The 15,142-nt window shown below is 36.3% G+C and overlaps 1 protein-coding gene across 4 annotated transcripts in view; it reads right to left on the bottom strand.

Moving 5' to 3' along the window:
- Positions 1–15,142, bottom strand: part of CAB39L (calcium binding protein 39 like) — a 118,826-nt gene that overhangs the window by 93,050 nt on the left and 10,634 nt on the right. For 3 of the 4 annotated variants that reach the window (XM_081306581.1, XM_081306578.1, XM_081306579.1), the window contains exons 2-3: positions 10,548–10,696; positions 9,746–9,821 (exon numbers count right to left, since the gene is read on the bottom strand). The gene's annotated coding sequence lies outside the window, so the exon portion shown is untranslated. The remainder of the gene's footprint in view (positions 1–9,745; positions 9,822–10,547; positions 10,697–15,142) is intronic. The other variant, XM_081306580.1, reaches the window with a different exon arrangement.

The raw sequence follows: 15,142 nt of genomic DNA, 5'->3' as shown, positions 1-15,142 counted from the left end.
ATTTGTCCTAACCCTCAATAGGCTTATGGAAATTTTAGATATGGACACACAACTCACACAAAGTAGGAAATTCACATAATGGAATGGGTTTAAAGAGTAAATATATAACTTTTCCTATGATATGAAACAAACTGGAAAAACTCCCAGAAGACACTATCATTAGATCCACCATAATGGAGCTGAGGGAGCAACGTAAAAAATGTTTACCTTATATCAGATTATCCTAGCCAAAAGGTAGAAATGGGGGCAAGGGAATTGGGACTATTAATCACTAAATCAAGTAAAAAAATCATAACCTCAAAGGTTCTAGAAGTACTTTGAGGTTCCACAATATTTGTGGAGTTTGAAACTAAATAAATTAACAAGTAAATGCTCCATTATCTTTATTTTATATTCTATTAGTCATTTCTTTTATTCCAACAATTATTGGACAGTTTCTATTTGATACCAAGTAGTTTCTATACTGAACTTCAGTTAATATTGTCAAAACTTTTAGGGTTTTTAACTAGCATGGATAGTGCTTTGCTAAGACTTGGATGAAGAGAAATAGATATAATCTAAGAGGTGCATAGATTAACTAGCAAATCTACCTTTGGGCAAAGAAAAAAGACCCTTCTATAGGCAAATGCAACCCTGTGTGAGCCTGGCACATGGCCTAGTAGGGGATGGGTAATGAGCTGGATTTCAGCCTCCACTCACTCTGTTGGCCAGGAGCCTTTGGACCCTTTAGCCATAAAACTAAACACAGGGGCCTGAACCCTAAACAATGGCAACACTCTGTTACAATATTCTTATCACCTCAATGTATAATTTACATTCATTCAAACATCTTGGACACAGAGTGGAATAAGGAATTTATATTCTAATACCAAAATACAAAAGTACAAGGTAAAAAAAAAAGTTATAAATCACAAAGGAAGAATCAAAGAAATACTCTAAAAATATAGAAGATAAACATCAACCCAAATTCTATCTCAAGTAATTAGAGAATGTTTCATAGAGAAGATGACACCAGAACTCAGTCTTTAATGATGAGTATGATTTGGTCACATGGATGTAAAAACAAAGGGGATTGGGAAGTGCCAAATGTAAACAGCAAACAATTTACTTTGTTGTATGCAAATGTTATGTGAATCATAGTAGTAAAAAATTTGGAAAGGCAGGTTGGGGTCAGATTACTTTGAGACTACTAGACTAAGAAGTTAGACTAAGGAGTTAAATTTTTTTTGAGCAAAAGGGAGCCACAATGAGATCAGAACTTTCTTTCATCAATGTGACCTTGGCAATGTATTAAGAAGAACCAAAAGAGCCAAATAAACTTCTTTTCTACATTAAAAAGAAGAAGAATCAAAAGAGCAGAGAAACAGTGATGAAATTAAAAGCAACTGATGTAATCTTAGATTATAGTGAGAGTAACTGGTCAGTGGGAATGAGGGGTTATGTAAGTATCAGAGACAACAGGTTTGGCAACTGCTAGGGTTTAGATTTGGAATGTCCCTCAAGGGCTCATGTGTTGAAGTCGTGTCTCCAATGCAGCAGTGTTCAGAGTCTAGCTTTATGGAAGTAATTGGATTTTGAAGGCTCTAACCTCATCAGTGGATTAATCCATTTGATGGATTAATAATTTCAGTGAACTATTGGGAAGTGGTGGAAACTATAGAAAGTGGAGTTGACGGGAGTGAGTCTTTGGAGGTGTGCCCTTGGGAACTATATCTTGTCCCCCAGCCCCTTCCTCTCTTGCTTTCTCTGCTTCCAGCTGTCATGAGGTAAATAGCTTTGCCCTGCCACACCCTTCCACCATGAAGTTCTGCCTCACCACTGGCCCTGAAACAATGGAGCTAGCCAGCCACGGATAGAAAATCTCTGAAACCAGAGCCAAAATAAATCTTTCCTCCTCTAAGTTGATATGTATTTTTGGTCACAGTGATGAAAAGCTGACTAATACAGCAACTAAATAAGTGTGGATGGTAACTGAGAGAAGAGTCAAGATGACAATGAGTTTCCATGTCTGTTGTGAAAGAGCAAAAGCGTAATACCTTTAAAATAAACCACAGGAAGAAAAACAAATTTTATAAAATAATCAGTTGCTTGATAACAAAATCTAAGGTGCTGGCAAGACATCTACACATGGATACTGTGTAGGAAATTGAACATAAAAAACTAGAGTTATTAATTCTCAATTCTACAATATATAATTCTACTATCTAGAAAAAAAGCCCCTGATAAAACATCTCTCTTCCATAACTCTATTCAGCCTCTCAATATTATTAAGTCCCTATGCATAACATTCCTTTGAAGAAACACACCATAATTTCATAAAGATGGTTTGTTTCTTTTTTTCTTTTTCTTTTAATTTTTTTAGTTGTTGATAGACCTTTATTTCATTTATTTATATGAGGTGCTGAGAATCGAACCCAGTGCTTCACACATACCTGGCAAGTGTGCTACCACTGAGCCCCAGCCCCTCCTTTTTTTTCTATCATAAATAATGTCATACAAATCCCCTAAATTAGTCTTTGTGCACAGTTATGATAATTGTCTTAGTCTACATTCCATGCATGAATTTGGCCTGATAGACCATTTTCTGCCCGGCTAGCTATTGTCTCTCTTCCTCCCATGTCTTTAATGTGTGGCATCCTTGGCCTATTGACATGGTGCCACACCACCTCCAGCCCCCTCTTTTGTTTTGGGCATCAGCTTGCCACTCAGTTTCCAACACTTCTGTCCATCTAAAACTGCACAGCCTTACTATCCTTCCCTTGACCAATAATCTGTAGCTTTGCCTTAGAAAATATCCTCCCTTAAAGTTTTTTTTTTTTTTAACCAAGAAAGATAGCATATTATAAATTAAATACAGGATGAATTACTATAAATTAATGAACAGATTTACTATAATTCCAATATCCAACAGAAAGCCAATTTTTAAGTTAAGAATGTGATATGTAACTATAGTTGTAAATTACTTACCAGAAGGCAAAAATGATTCAGAGAAATGATTATGAAAAACAAAAGAGTTGGGGCTGGGGATGACCTCATGATAAAACATTAGTCTACCATCCCCCTCACCACAAAAAAGAAAAAGAATAAAAATAAACCCCATAATACATACTGATTTTCATTTCAAAAGCATAAGTCAGAAGCTTTTATATATATGGTTATATATAAGTGGGGGGCGGGCATGGGGATGGAGCCCAGGGTCTCATACATGTTTAACATGGGCTCTACCACCGCTTACACCTCTAACTATGAAGTGCATAAATAATAGGGGTAGGGGTGTTGTGTCAGAGGTTTTATTTTTTTGTACCAGGGATTGAACCCGGGGGCACTTTACCACTGAGCCACATCCCAGCCCTTTTTATTTTTTACTTTGAGATAGCATCTCACTATATTGCTTAGAGCCTTGCTAATTTGCTGAGGCTGGCCTTAACTTTTGATTCTCCTGATTCAGCCTTCCAAATTGCTGGTATTATAAACCTGCAAGACCATACCTGCTAGTCCACCCTAGTTTGAATGGTCTATCTGTAGGCAGGCAGAGCATAGCTGGAGGTGGTGGATCACTGGTGCTATGCCATGGAAGTATGTATCTTCCCTTGTGTTCCCTTCTTCTTTCTCCTCCTCTGCTTCCTGGCTGCCATGAATGCAGCAGCTCTCCTTCTCCAAGACTTCTTGCTATGGTGTTCTGCCTCACCTTGGGCACAGAGGAATGGAGTCGGTCCAACATGGTCTAAACATATGAGAGTGTGAGCCAAAATAAACTTTTCCTTCTCTAAGCTGTTCTTGTTAATGTTTTGGTCACAACAATGAAAACCTAACTAATACAACCATCATTTAGAAGAACTATGATTTTGACAATACAGTAGTAACCTATAGTAGTTTACCTAATCCATTGTTACTGACATTCAAGTTATTTCTACATTTGTTATCCTTATTAGAAATCCTGTTAAAAGTGGTCAATTCATTTTTTTCCCTCCACATTTTGGTTATTTTATTTTATTTTATTTTTCTTTAAAGAGAGAGAGAGAGAGAATTTTTAATATTTATTTTTTAGTTCTCGGCGGACACAACATCTTTGTTGGTATGTGGTGCTGAGGATCGAACCCGGGCCGCACGCATGCCAGGCGAGCGCGCTACCGCTTGAGCCACATCCCCAGCCCTGGTTATTTTATTAAGATAAATTTCTACAAGTAGGTCTAATGGGTCAAAACATACATATCTTGAGAACCTTCACACAAACACACACACATATTATACACACACATCTATTTCTCATAGTCATTAAGTTCAAATTAATTTACTCAGCCAATTAGATGCAAGCAGCACAAATATATACCAAAAGGCAACCAGCCTTTTTTTTTTTTTTTTTTTTACACTGGGGATCACCTAGGCATCAGACCAGAGATCCTATGCCTATTAACAGAAAAAGTAGACCCACATCTCCATCAAGTCAGCTTACAAACCAAATTCCTCATTAAGATTCCTAAAGTGCAAGAAGTAAAATCAAGAACCAATAAATGGTATGGTATCAAACTAAGAAGCTTCTTCACAACAAAGGAATAATCAAGAACATAGAGAGCGAGCCCAGAGAATGGGAAAAAATTATTTGTCACCTGCACCTCAGACCCAGCATTAATCTCCAGGATATATAAGAACTCAAAAAACACCAAAAAAAAAAAAAAGGATTAAAAACCAAAAACAAATAACCCAATGAAGAGCAGAGGGCAGAGGAACTGAACAGGCACTTCACAGAAGAAAAAATATGATGGGTCAACAAATACATGAAAAAATGTTCAACATCTTTACCAATTAGAAAAATGCAAAATAAAACTACACTGATATTTCATCTTGCTCCAGTCAGAATGGCAATTATCAAGAATAAAAGTAGTAATAAATGTTGGCGAGGATGTGGGGGAAAAGGTACACTCATACATCACTGGTGGGACTGCAAATTGGTGCAACCACTCTGTAAAGCAGTATGAAGATTCCTCTAAAAACTTGGAATGAAACCACCATTTGACCCAGTTATTCCACTCCTCAGCTTATACCCAAAGGACTTAAAATCAGCATACTATAGTGACACGACCACATCAGTGTTCATAGCAGCTCAATTCCCAATAGCTAAGCTATGGAACCAAACTAGGTGCCCTTCAACAGATGAATGGATATAGAAAATGTGGTGTGTGTGTGTGTGTGTGTATGTATACTTATATACTTATATACACACACATACATACATATACACAATGGAATATTACTCAGCCACAAAGAATAGGATTATGGCATTTTTCAGTAAATGGATGGAACTGGAGACTGTTGTGCTAAGTGAAATAAGCCAATCCCAAAAAAACCAAAGGCCAAATGTTCTCTCTAATATATGGATGCTGACTCACAATAGGTGGGGGATGGGGTGGAGGGTGGAGTTGCACAGGACTGGACAGGGGAGTCCAATCCACTGGAGTCTTGAAATTTTTCTTTATAAAACTTGAGTTATTTATTTTTCATAAATATTAATTTTAGTTTAAATGTTTCTCCTAATCTGTTTCCTTTGTATTTCAGCTTTACTAACATTTATTTGTACAAAAAATGTTATATATTGTAATCTCTAAAATACTCTTCAGGGTTTTCCTTTTCTTTTTCTTTCTTTTTTTTTTCAGTTAACTGCAAAGTTGATAAATATGGTACTGGTTGTAATGTTTATTTTCCTTTTAATCAGCCTGGAATTTATTTTGATCTATAATATTTAAGTTTAGTTGTAGATTTAGAAATATGTACTTAACTAAACACACCCTTTTTCATGGTGTTAACTGCTATAAAATGGATTTCCTTATGGTGTGGATAACTGCGGGCAGGGGGAATAAGAAAACCCCAATAATGTGGAATACTACACATAATAAGAATGTGGTGAATTTATCCATAAAATTTGCCATAGAAAACCAATAGACATGTATAATGTTACAGAAGAGACAAAATGGCTCCCAGGACTATATACATTAGCTATAATCTAAATTAAAAGTGTTGACATATATATTTTAAAAGAGGAATGAGTCAGTTAGAAGGAGACTGGTTGGCCCATTCAAGTACACTCAAGGACTGTCTGATCCCAGGGTCTCATATATCTCTACTATAGAGATGAAGCTGATATAGACAGCCACCTGAGTTTATCTGCTTGTTATTAGATTTTTTAATCCTAATTAATAATTCCTATCATTTAATATTGAGAATGTCATACCTGCTCCCTTTATGTATTCTTTTTTTTTTATTAGTCCTTTCACTTTTTTTTATTGGTGCATTATAATTGTATATAATGATGGGATCTGTTGTCACATGTGCATACATGTACACAATGTAATAATACAATTTGGCCAATATCACTGCCTCCCTCCCTACCCTCCTCCTTTCCTCTGGTCTCTTCCATCTACTGATATCACTTTGATTTTCACTGGCCCCCAACCTTTCTTTTCCTGTTTCCTCTCTAGATTCCACATATGGGAGAAAACATACAACTCTTGATCTTCTGAGTTTGGCTTATTTAGCTCAATATAATAGTCTCCAATTCCATCCACTTCTTGCAAATGACAAAATGTCATTTTTCTTTATGGCCAAATAAAACTCCACATTTTCTTTATCCATTCATCCATCAATGGACTTCTAGGCTGGTTCCAAAGTTTGGCTATTATGAATTGTACTGCTATAAACATGGACATGCATGTATATCCCTGTAGTATGATGACTTTAATTCCTCAGGATAGACACTGAGGAGTGGTCATATCTAGTCTTTTGAGGAACCTCCACACTGATTTTCATACTGGTTGTACTAATTTATAATCTTACCAACAGTGTAAATGTGTTCCTTTTCCTCTATATCCTCTCCAGCAATTATTATAGTTTGCTCTTGATGACTGCCATTCTGACTGGTATGAGATGAAATCTCAGTGTAGTTTTGATTTGCATTTCCCAAATTGGTAATGATGTTGAACGTTTTTTCATATATTTGTTGGCTATTTGTATTTCTTCTTTTGAGAAGTATCTGTTTAATTCATTTGCCCATTTATTAATTGAGTTATTTGGGGGTTTTTTTTGTGTTAAGTTTCCTGAAGTACATGACTAAAGATCCCTTCATATTTTCACTGAATCACACTGAGAGACTTAAGGTCATGTAATCTAAATAGGAACAAATCTTTGGGCCTTTCACATGAGTTTTTATCAAGATATGTTACTCTATTTACTTGTCCCTTTTATTTTCTTTAAAAAGACCTAAAAAGTAAATGGCTAGGCACAATTACGTATGCCTATAATCCCAAGAGTCTGAGGCAGAAGGATCTCAAGTTTGAGGCCAGTCACAGAAATGGGTGAGACTCTGACTTAAAATAAAAAAATAAAGCTGGGTGCAGTGTTGCACACCTGTAATCCCAGCAACTGGGGAGGCTAAGGCAGGAAAATCATAAGTTCAAAGCCAGCCTCCGCAATTTAGTGAGGCCCTAAGCAACTTAGCGTGGCCCTGTCTCAAAATGAAAATGGCTAGGATGTGATTCAGTGGTTAAGCACCCTTAGGTTTAATCCCCAGTACCAAAAATTAAAATAAATAAATAATGAAAAGGACTGGGGATATAGCACAGAAGTAAAACATCCTTGGGTTCAATTCCTGGTACTGAAAAATAAAAATAAGAAAAAGAAGAAATAATCGACAAACAATAAACTATACATATTTGAATGTACAACATGAAAAATATTGACATACCTGAATGTACTTGTAGAACCATCACCACAATAATAATAGTCAGATAATGACTATATCACCCTCCAGATTTCTCCTGTCCTTTCATAATCTATCATCTTGCTCTATACTCCACATTTGATTGATATGCTTTCTGTCACTATATGTTAACTGTCTTTTCTAGAATTTTTAGCAAGAGGAATAAAATAGCAGAGAGTGGTCTGGCTTCTTCTACATAGTGTAACTGTTCTGAGATACATCTACTTGGTATATGCATCGCTGAGTGGTAGTATGTTGAATTGATATACCACAACTTGATTACTCATTTACTGTTGATAACTGCTTTGGAAAATAATCTAGTAGCTTCTTAAAAATTCAAATATCTATCTACCATATGTCATAGCCATTTGAACCTTAGAAATTACCCCATTTGAATCAAATGTATGATATGTCAAGATCATTGTAATGTTTTGAGCAACTAATAAAAAAATTAAAAAAAAAAAAAGAAATTCATCCAAGAGAAGAGAAAGTACATACCCACATGAAGACCTATACATGAATATTCATAGTACCTTTCTCTGTATTAGGTGAAATCCAGAAACAACCTGATTCCATCCACAAATGCATGGATAAACAAATTATGCTATATTCATAAAAAGGACAATCTATTGATACAAGTAACAACATGGATGAATTTCAAAATAAATCAAGTAAAAGAAGTAAAACAAAAAATGAATACTTGGGTTAGGGTGTAGTTTGGTAGCTGAGTATGCATGCAGGACGGAGTTAATTCCAATCAAGCTCTACTGGCTTAAATGCCATTTAGGCCTGTACAGTATTATAATTATGCCTTATTTGTGAAGCATGAATATGACATTATTTTGTTTCTGTCTTCTAATAATGCTTAAATTTATTCATGTGGCCAACTGAAATTACTTGTTCTTCTTTTGTTTTAGAACCATTTGCCTTTTTCTTGAATAGTACCTTTATAAGAGTATTTTTCAATATGTGGGTTGTGATCTACACATCTCAATTGTGCAACCTGAGCTTAACAATAATGTGGCTATGTACATCTTTTTACTTACTTTACTTGGAATATACTGGGCTCTCTAAGTTGGAGGATTTGTGTCTTTCATCTATTCTGGCAATTTTTTAATGGTTACTATATTGCTTCATACCCATTCCATGTTTTCTTTCCGGAGTCTGAATGGATTGTCTCACAATATTTTTCATATTTTGTTTTTTTCTCTCTGTATAAAGTTCTCTGTAGTTTCCTTCTTTTTAACTGTGCCTATGTGCTAGATTAGCCCATCATTAATTTTTCTTTTTTTTGGACTGGGGATTGAACCCAATGTCACTCAATCACTGAGCCACACGACCAGGCTTTTTTTGTATTTTATTTAGAGACAGGGTGTCACTGAGTTGCTTAGCACTTGCTAAATTGCTGAAGTTGGATTTGAGCTCAGGATCCTCCTGCCTCAGCCTTCCGAGCCGCTGGGATTACAGGCAGTGCCACCATGCCTGGCTAATTTTTAAAATTCTATTATTATAAATAATTTTCATTTCTGATATGTTATTATTTCTTTTTAAGAAACAATAACACAGGCCACTTTCCTAGACTCTTATTTTTTGTTTATGTTTTATAACTCCTTTTATTTATTAAACATATCAAATATATTGATTTTATGTATTAGATATTTATTATAGCTGAAATCTCTGTAGATATGGTACAGTTTGTTGTTTAGCTCTTGCTCATAGTATTTTGATTTTTCCCCTTGTTACGTTTTATGATTATTTTTCTTTTTTGTGGTACTGGGAAATACAAGGGTACTGTACCATGGAGCAATACCAAAGACCTTTTATTTTTATTTTGAGATAAGGCCTCAATAAGTTGCTTAGGGCATTGTTAAGTTGCTGAAACTGGCCTCAAACTTGTGATCCTCTTGCCTCAGATTTCCAGGTCACTGGGATTACAGGTGTGTACCACCACACCTGGCAATAATTGTGATCTTGAGCTTTATTATATTATCTTACCTTAGAAGTCATGTATCATCTGCAAATTCGTTTCAGTTATCTCAGTTTTCACCAAAGTCACTGATCAACACAGCTTCTGACAAAAAAGAAAAATCTTCAAAATTTTGAAAATCTTTAAAATAAATCCAACATATTCTCTCATTGCTTTCAGAGATATAAATTTAAATATTTTCCATCATAATCAAATACAAATGAATAAAAACAAGATAAAACCCTTGCCACAATTATTTCAAGAGTTGGATTTTTTTAAAAAGTAGCATTAGGCTGAATGAAAAATATATTTATAATCAAGAAAAAACAGTAGAAATATGAAGGGCTGGCTTGGGTGAAGGAGGTCTAGCATCTCTAAATTCTCCACAGCCCACTTCTCCAACAGGAGGAAACACAACGTATTTAAACTAGTATCTTGTCTTAGGGGAAAAAAAATTCCAGACAAAACCTTTTCAGATTCAAGGATGCTCTTTGCCCATTAGATGTTTGGTAAAATCATAGCTCTTTTATCTTTCTATTTTGTGTTTTATAGCACAAAACATAGAAGAAAGAACTTTGAAATGTCACAAAACCCTTTGAAGTGTCACAGCCCTTTTCAGGTCTTTCCCCCCACTGCACTCCCAGCTTTTAACAGTATCAAGAAAACCCAAGCCTGCTAGTTTTTTCTTTTTTGCTTCACCACATGTTTTTATTTAATATCTTTTACTAATTTCAGTCATCAATGACAACTTTGTAAAATTTATTTTCAACATCAAAATATGCATGTGTATGTGTGTGTTGACATTTTCATATCAGAAATAAGAAAACTTACACTTCTCTCCTTTAGTATACTGCTCTTGCTTGAAGCACATGTAAACCAACAATTTGGAGTCTGCATCCTTATTTTCTGAGCAGCAACTATAGGTTTAAACAGAATCCTTAGCTCCTGATTTTCTTTCTTCTTAAAATTTGATGTATATCCTGCAATAATGTGGTAGAAAAAACACAGGCTTTGGAATCATATAGATATGGGTTTAAGTCACAATCTCCTACTAAGTAAATGGATAATATGAAGCAATGACTTAAGCTCTCTGAACCTATTCAGGGAACCTATCAGGTTTGTAGATGGCAATGTGTAGCTGCATCAATGATGCTGGCGGCGGTGGTGCAAACATTAATCCCAGTGGCTGGGGAGGCTAAGGCAAGAGACAAGAGGATTGAGAGTTCAAAGCCAGCCTCAGCAAAAGTGAGGTGCTAAGCAACTCAGTGAGTGAAACTCTAAATAAAATACAAAATAGGGCTGGGAATGTGGCTCAGTGGCCAAGTGCCCTGAGTTCAATCCCTTGTACCAAAACAAACAAATATAAAAGAACCAAATGATAGCACACAGAGGAGTGCCAGCACAATGCCTGCCATGTAACCTAGGCTCATGAAATTTTGTATTTTATTTTCACTTTATTTCAATCGGTCCAAAGATTTCCAAATTTTTATAAGTCATAGCCTTGATAAACTTCTGTGGTTTTGTCCAACAAGTATCATGTCAACATTTTGCAACACTTATTTGCCCTAATATTATACATGAGATACTTTCAAAATAGAAATACGCATGGGGCTGGGATTGTGGCTCAGTGGTAGAGCGCTCGCCTAGCACGGGCAGGACCCAGGTTCGATCCTCAGCACCACATAAAAATAAAGGCATTGTGTTGTGTCCATCTATACCTAAAAAATAAATATTAAAAATAAATAAATATTTAAAAAATAAAAATACACCAAAATACTCCTACTGAATACACCATACTAAAAAGGGACACTCTAAAATCTGTGTTCTAAAACCACTAGAAATCGTTCCTTTTCTTCTATGGCTGTGTTGCCAAAATGCTATACAATTGTATAAATTTGTTTCAGTTTCTTTTATTTTTCTTTTCATTTAATCTTATTTTTGAATGTGTAAAATATCCATAATTCAAAGGTCAAAATATGAATAAGTTGTATTTAGGGAAATCTCTCTTTCATTGTTGGTATCTTTCCCTTGTTCGTTCTTTGTGCCTCTAACTCTATATGCTGTTCCTCTGGACAAAGAGGGTTCTACTGGAGACTGTTCCATTGCATGCATGTACTGAAGTTCATCCAATCAGTGCCCTATTTATGGTCATTTTAGCTGTTTCCCATCTTTTGCTAATACAAGTGTTGCTGCAACTATATACAAAACAGTTCACATTTTATTTCAGTGTGTGTTAGAGTCTGTAAACAAGTCAGGATGGCGCCTGGCAAATGTTAGAGTCTGTAAACAAGTCTGGATGGCGCCTGGTATTTTGCCAGGGGGCGTGGTTTGTGAAATAGTGCCAGCGAGCCATTAAGTGTGGAGATTCCTTATTGGTTGACTGCTGTATCGAGTTTATGTTAATTAAGATAAGCTGTGTGGAATGTATAAATACCTCTGTTGTCCTACAATAAACGGCTCCCACTTCTGCTGTATCAATGTACACAAGTTGTTCGTCACCCCCTGGTTATTTTGCTGCAGCCGGACTGCGGCAAGTGTGTTTTTAGAACATATTCCTAAAAGTTAAATGGCAATGCCAAGGGATAAATGCATATGTAATTTTGTTGGCTAAATTCCCTCCCATGCAGTTTGTGGTTATGTAGCCATCCCTATCAGCAATGTATCAAAATGCTTATTTCCCCACAATCTACAAAGTATACTGCATAACTTTTGGATTCTGGTGAGAAATGCTTTAGGATAGCTTTAATTCTTTAATTTGTATTTCCCTTTGTATAACTGGAGCTGGCACATCTTTTATACATCTGTTATCTGCATTTCTGTTTTTCTTTTATTTATTTTTGTGTCGCAGTCTGGCTGGGCACAAAATCACAAGCCACTCAAGCAGGAACAAACTTTATTTCCAAAACTCCCACGAACGGCACGCACGGGACACACCACATCAACAGGAAATCCCTCCTACCGCACTTCACCAACCAATGGGAGTTCCCACCACATCAACAGGAAATCCCTCCTACCGCACTTCACCAACCAATGGGAGTCCCCGGGAGAGCTCCAAAGTAGCAGGCTGAGGGGGACAGCAGGGGTCTAATATCCAATTGAATGCACATCTTAACATAATCATTATCATCTCAATGGCTTGCTGGTGTCACCTTTCAACCAAAAATGCCATGCGTCATTCCTACTGGGCTATGGCCCTCAGCATTTTTGTATTTCTTCCCTATGAGCTCTCTTTTCAGATTTTTTTTTTTGGGGGGGGGGGTACCGAGGATTGAACTCAGGGGCACTCGAACACAGAGCCACATCTCCAGCCCTATTTTGTATTTTATTTAGAGACAGGGTATCCCTGAGTTGCTTAGCATCTAGCTTTTGCTGAGGTTGGCTTTGAAGTCATGATCCTCCTGCCTCAGCCTCCCCAGCCACTGGGATTACAGGCATGCACCACTGCACCCAGCTGGTCCTTTTTTCTATTGGGGTTGATGGTCTTATTTGCCTGGATTTTCAGTAAGTTGTTTTCATTAAGGAGATTAGCTCTTGGTGACATAAATCCAAATATTTCCCCCTTTGGAGGTCATTTGTCTTTGCTCATGACAGTTTTTATCACATACTTTTTTTGTTGTTGTTGTTAATATACTGGGATTTATCTGGTTTTTGCTTTTTCTGGAATGAGACTTAGTTATAAAACCCTTGGCTTATACTTTCGTAGACTTTAACTATGTTGTTCTATGGCTGTTTTACTCTGTATGTTGTTGTTAAGTCTGTTGCTAACCTCTTCTTTCTGCTTGGAAGCCCAGAGGCATTTTTCTTCTTATGTTAAAAGTCCAACAGTTTTATTAGGACCTGACTTGGCGCTGACCATTTTGGATCAATTTTCCCAGTATACAATGAGCTTTTTCTTTGTGTGTGTTGTTGGGTATCAAGCATACAAAGTAAGCACCTTACCACTGAACTACACCCCATATCTGAGCTGACACAGTTGAGTTTTATGTTTAGAATGTTTCCAAGGATGTTAGTTTAAGTATTAGGTCTGCTATTTTTTTTTTCCCTTAGGAAATCTAATTTTACATACATTCTGTATTAGTTTCCTTCTAGAGCTGAGGAGACAGCTCAGTGGTACAGCACTTGCCTAGCATGCACCCTTGGTTCAATTCCCAGCACTAGACACACACAAAGTCACCTTCTATTTGTTTTTACCTTTCTTCATTTAATTTTCATTCTCTTGACTGACTTCATGCCTATTCTCGGTGCCCCTAATTCAATCAAATTTTTTCCTCACTTAACTATCTTGAAATTTAAATTCATTTTTAAAGAGTGACTTCTCTGTTTCATTTATTTCCTGAGTATAATAATTTCACTTTTCACATTTTCTTCTCTTGTCCATTTGTTTCAGGGTTTTGAATTTGAATCTTTTTATCTCTGCAAATGCTTGGATTTAACTCAGGTAGGGGCCTTGTGCTTTAGTTTTCTTCAGCTATATACTTGAATGTTTGGGGAAGCTTTTCATCAACTGAAATGTTTTGACTCTCATTTTGCTTTCTACTAGAAGTAACTTTATATGGATATTGTCTGCCACCTTCTGTTCATTTTTAAGTGTTTTATTTTCCTTAAGCCAGATGGCAATTGTATATAACAGGAGTGAAAGATTTGGATGATTTGTTGTATTCTTAGTTTGATAGTACCTAATTAGGGTTTTTTTTCATTAGTTATTCCTTTTTTGGATGAGAGGAGAGGTTGATCTTTTTTCTATTCTTTTTCACCATGATCCTTAGTTTCTTTCTTCCTTCCTTCCTTTTTTTTTTTTTTTTCTCTTCTTTGGTACCAGGAATTGAACCCAGGGATGTTTAACCACTGAGCCATATCCTCAGCCTTTTCTGTTTTGATACAGTATCTTGCTAAATTACTGAGGCTGGCTTTGAACTTTGATCCTCCTGCCTTGGCTAGGATTACAGGTATGTGTTACCCTGCCCGGCAGGATCCTTAATTTGTACTACTTCCTTCTCTTTTACCACCCACCCTCCACTATTTTGAAGTTCAGTGCTCCTGCAAAGTGCCCCTTCAATGTACCCTCTTCCTAGAAACAGTACTTTCAAGTTCTTTTCCTCCAACAAGCCTCATACCTCTTCTTGGAATTTCCCTATTCAGGATGGAGATGAAGAGGAAATTATTTTATCTGTGTTCTGCTAGTCCTGCTTCCCTGTTCTCTTTTCTACAGTCTCCACTTCAGGTACTACTTGTGCATGGGTTCCAGAGCTGGTCTGCTGGACTGCAGTGTTGTCTTCCTCACATACCCATGATTTCACTTAATGCTAGGTAGGCACACTTATAGTCCTATATTCTCTTTTTGGAGAATACCTAGGGAAATTTGGATTTATGCAGTCACCCTCATCCTACTGAAACCTGGAGAGTCTATATTTACTTTTAAATAATTT

The sequence above is a fragment of the Spermophilus citellus genome, assembly GCF_964194105.1.
Source record: "Spermophilus citellus genome assembly, chromosome: 1".
NCBI lineage: Eukaryota > Metazoa > Chordata > Mammalia > Rodentia > Sciuridae > Spermophilus > Spermophilus citellus.
This window is presented reverse-complemented; position numbering and strand designations above follow the sequence as displayed.